General features: G+C 33.5%; 1 long non-coding RNA gene across 8 annotated transcripts; it reads right to left on the minus strand.

The window, feature by feature from the left end:
- Positions 1-435: 435 nt before the first annotated feature.
- LOC111887359 (uncharacterized) lies at positions 436-3,475 on the minus strand. 8 transcript variants are annotated; one of them, XR_006185378.2, is made up of 4 exons: positions 3,182-3,469; positions 1,719-2,877; positions 1,033-1,237; positions 436-551 (listed from the first exon to the last, which is right to left on the minus strand). It is a non-coding gene; the product is annotated as an uncharacterized LOC111887359 (long non-coding RNA). The 8 variants fall into 8 exon arrangements; XR_006185377.2 differs by having other exon boundaries at positions 436-560; XR_006185375.2 differs by having other exon boundaries at positions 436-676; positions 3,182-3,468.
- Between the last annotated feature and the right edge of the window lie 434 nt (positions 3,476-3,909).

A 3,909-nucleotide genomic window follows, 5' to 3' on the forward strand; every position in this document is an offset into this window, starting at 1 on the left:
GTTATTTTAAGAAAGTAATTAATAAATATTATTGAATTAAAAATAATTAAAAAATACCATTTAATTTCACTATAAAGGTATTTTAGTTAAATGACATAAGTTTTACAAAAAGGAATATTCCAGATTTCTTGAGATAATTAATTTTCTTGATTTAAGAATTATGATTTTTTTAATTAATTCAATTTTAATTCTAGGATAATTTTGAAGTATACCCGGTTTTATTCCGTTAAATGATATTCTATAGAAATGTCATGATACATATTTCTGATAGAATATATATTTTGATTAAATGAACTTGTTAAAGAAAGAGAACATTCTTGAAACCTTAGTTGCAAAAAAAAACAAGATCTTTTTATATTTATGGAGATTTGAATGTAGATTCATACATATTATTAAAGAATACCAGTCTTATATATTTTAATACAATTATACACATTATAACAGAATGTCATAAAAATGAAATAAATTCTTAAAAAACATAACATGCTTGTATATACAATTCTTGAAAAAATGCATTTGATCTTCTTCAATAGTCCAGAGTCGACTTGATTCTAACCATTCTTACGAAAATGACATTATGTGAGACTAACATCCGACGAGAATTACATTATGTAAGAATACTATTATATGAGAATACATTTATCTTCATCATCTAATATATGCAATGCTCATGTCTCTGACAAAAAATATACACATTATCAAATCCTACGATAAAATACTCTAACAAACGTTAGTGATTCATTTTAGAAATACATTCTAAGCTCAACACAACTATCCACAAACTCCGTATGTTTCCTAGTCTATAATCAATAAATAAAAGTGAGATGTTAGTCAATAATGAAAAACAGCTTGCTTTTTAAGAAAATTATGAACCGTAAGTAATATGGTTTTAAAAAATAAAAAGTAAACAATCAACTTTTTTGTCGACCAAAATCTCTAAGCGACGATGATACTTGTGATGGTATTAATATATAAACATTGTATGGATTTAAAAACAAAAAAGCAATTAATTATAACATAATAGGGACGAACCTCTTAGGAAGGGATTCTTGATTTTTTTTTGTTTGCCGACACAATGGAACGAACACATGTACTAAACGAGAGTTTTTTTTATTGAATCTCTATCGAACCTTCTCTCGCTCCTGTTGTAATGTGTCGGAGATGCTTATAGCGCTGGGATAGGGTTGTGGTGATTACCGACAATGAAGATGATGATGGTCATCGGCTTACGAAAATTCTAGAGGAAAAAAAAGGAGGCCGATGATTTTTAGAGTAAGTGGGGAGAATATTATTATGTTTAGAGTAAACCAAGCCATAATTAGAGAAAAATAATTCTGGAATTAAATGAAACTAGGAAAGAATCCTAGCTTTGTGGTGTTAGATAAGCCAAAGAATACGACTTGATTGGATGAGTAATGATCTATTAAAGGAGATTGTCATTTTCTCTTTCATCAAAGTGAAAAATTTATCAAATATGGTGTTGGATTTTTTAAAGAATGCAAACAGCAGCCTCTGTTCGCTTACTTTGTATCTTGCAACTAAGTGCCGTAATTTAAATGAAAAAAACATGAAGAAAATAATTTAAATGAAAAAAACAGTTATTTGCTGTTTATTCTCTTCAGGGTCTTAAACTCAATGTTCATCATCATACAAGAACATAAAACAAAGAAAAAATCAGAATATGCACATATATAATAATTAATTAATGATAGACTTACCCATACTAAGAGTTGATAACAGCTAAGGAGCCAATCATGACGTAAAGCATTATGACCACTTCTTTTGTTACTTAAAAGGAGAATTATGTCAAAACAGGCCATGTATGCACCACTAACAGGTAGAATGAGCAAGAAGATGTTCTCACAGAATTATATATGCAATGAAAATTAGTAAAGGGCAAGAATTGCAAAAAAATTATGAATTATCACCAATATTTAAAGCACACTAGTTACCTTTGTAGTGTCCTCTTGTGATCCAAAGTGTTAAAAATCTGTTTCAGCAACATAATGATAGGAATTAGATAGTTAAATACTTAAAAGGGTAATTCCTAAATAGAGTTTGTTAGAGGTTTGCTAATAATTAGAGTGTAGGGTTGCTTTGTTAGATTGGTGTTAGTCGCTAGAGTGACATTGGCTCATTGGCTAGGCCTTTGAGAGAGGGATTCATCCCTGGGCAATCATCCTATCAGGAGATTGTATTCTCTATCTTGTCTCATTCGATCATCAATTTCAATTCCAGTTTTCTCTATCAGTCATCCACTGTTGTTTGTTCTGTTTCAATTTCTCATCACATAACAAAAAAAAATCGTGATAAGCAGCCCTAAAATCAGGGGTGAAGAGAAAAACATGTCACATAAATGGTTAGATGTAACATGTAAATGCTAAGAGTTCACTTTCCTTGCCCCTTTTTCACTTCAATTAGATAATGCTTAGGTGTAACTTGTAAAGATAACAAATTGTAAGAAAATGAGACAAATGCTAAGAAAATGATCTAGACCTATTTGGGTATACAAAGTGTGTTGTGTCGGAGTGTAGAAAGGAACATACGACTAAGAAGACATGACCTAAATCGAAGATACCTCCATTCCTATAGAAGCTTATGAATTCCAAGAATGCTCTGTGTAATGCAATCAAAAATTCAACAACCTAACAATACAAACAAACAAAATCATCGTTGAAACTGCTACAAGGTATAGGTGCACTGCATCTTGACATCGCCTGTCAAACAATAATTAGATTTTGATAAATAATAATCTCAAAAAGGTGACATGTCATTTTCTCACATGTCTAATAGAAATACATTCAATCTTTGTTTGCCGTCAGTATCCCAGAAGTTAAAAGCACCATCAAATCCAAAAGTTGCAAATGTTTGATGGACCTGAAAATTTAGGTCAATTTGGTGAACCAAAATCTCTGTAAGCAAACAATGGTTTTTGCAGGGGAAAAATTTAATTCGAAATATATCGTGTACTTCCAAAAAGAGATAAAATCACGAACGTCAAATTTACAGAGTATGATAAATAGTTGTAGGATTGTTGTATGATAACATCAAAGCGCTAAGACAAATTGGTAAGTCGATTGAATATCAAAACCGAGAAATCGTGCTTTAGATTCTTAAAATCGAACCCAAATAGAAATAGAGACAGTCAGTCAAAACCCTAATCGTGGAAAAATTTGAAAACCTGAGATGGAGTTGTCGGCATCTGATTTGTGCATCATTTGAATCCAATACCTTTGTCACCGTCGGCGTAACCAGATACGTCATAAAATCTTCATCTTCATGGGAGACCACCACCGCCGACCAACGGAGGCATGCATAAGCTGCATATAGGAGATGGAGTGAGAGGGAGGACGGGACGACCGATGGAGAGAAAGAAGATTAATAAAGATCAGGGTTGGTATAATTCCAAGGAACGAAGCGGTGATACTTAGACTAATCTGATTGCATATAGGAGATGGAGTGAGAGGGAGGTCGGGGCAACATCCTGACCTTCCGGTCCATGTCATCTTGACCTTCCGGTCCTTACAATACATAACATACATAGCACATACATATCACATAGCCGCATATAGCACATACATCTCATAGCATACAAGGCCTTCCGGTCACACATAGGTACCCTTCCAGGTGCAATATAGTGAGAAGACTCACCTCAATGAAGTCGGATAAACTCTCGTGCTCAACGTCGCGACCTAGCTTCCTTCTATCATTCAAATAACATCCCTGATCAATATTCTCTCATAGTCTCATCTCTAAAGATTGGGTAAAGGCCATTCTACCCTTCTCTGAACTCTCTTGAATCAGTCTTGACCAGAACCCTAAGGTCAACGAAAGTCAACGGTCAAACTTTGACCCGACTCGTCGAGTGCACATGGGCGACTCAGCGAGTCCATGTGGGTCCTCTGAATC

This window comes from Lactuca sativa, chromosome 8 (genome assembly GCF_002870075.4).
Source record: "Lactuca sativa cultivar Salinas chromosome 8, Lsat_Salinas_v11, whole genome shotgun sequence".
NCBI lineage: Eukaryota > Viridiplantae > Streptophyta > Magnoliopsida > Asterales > Asteraceae > Lactuca > Lactuca sativa.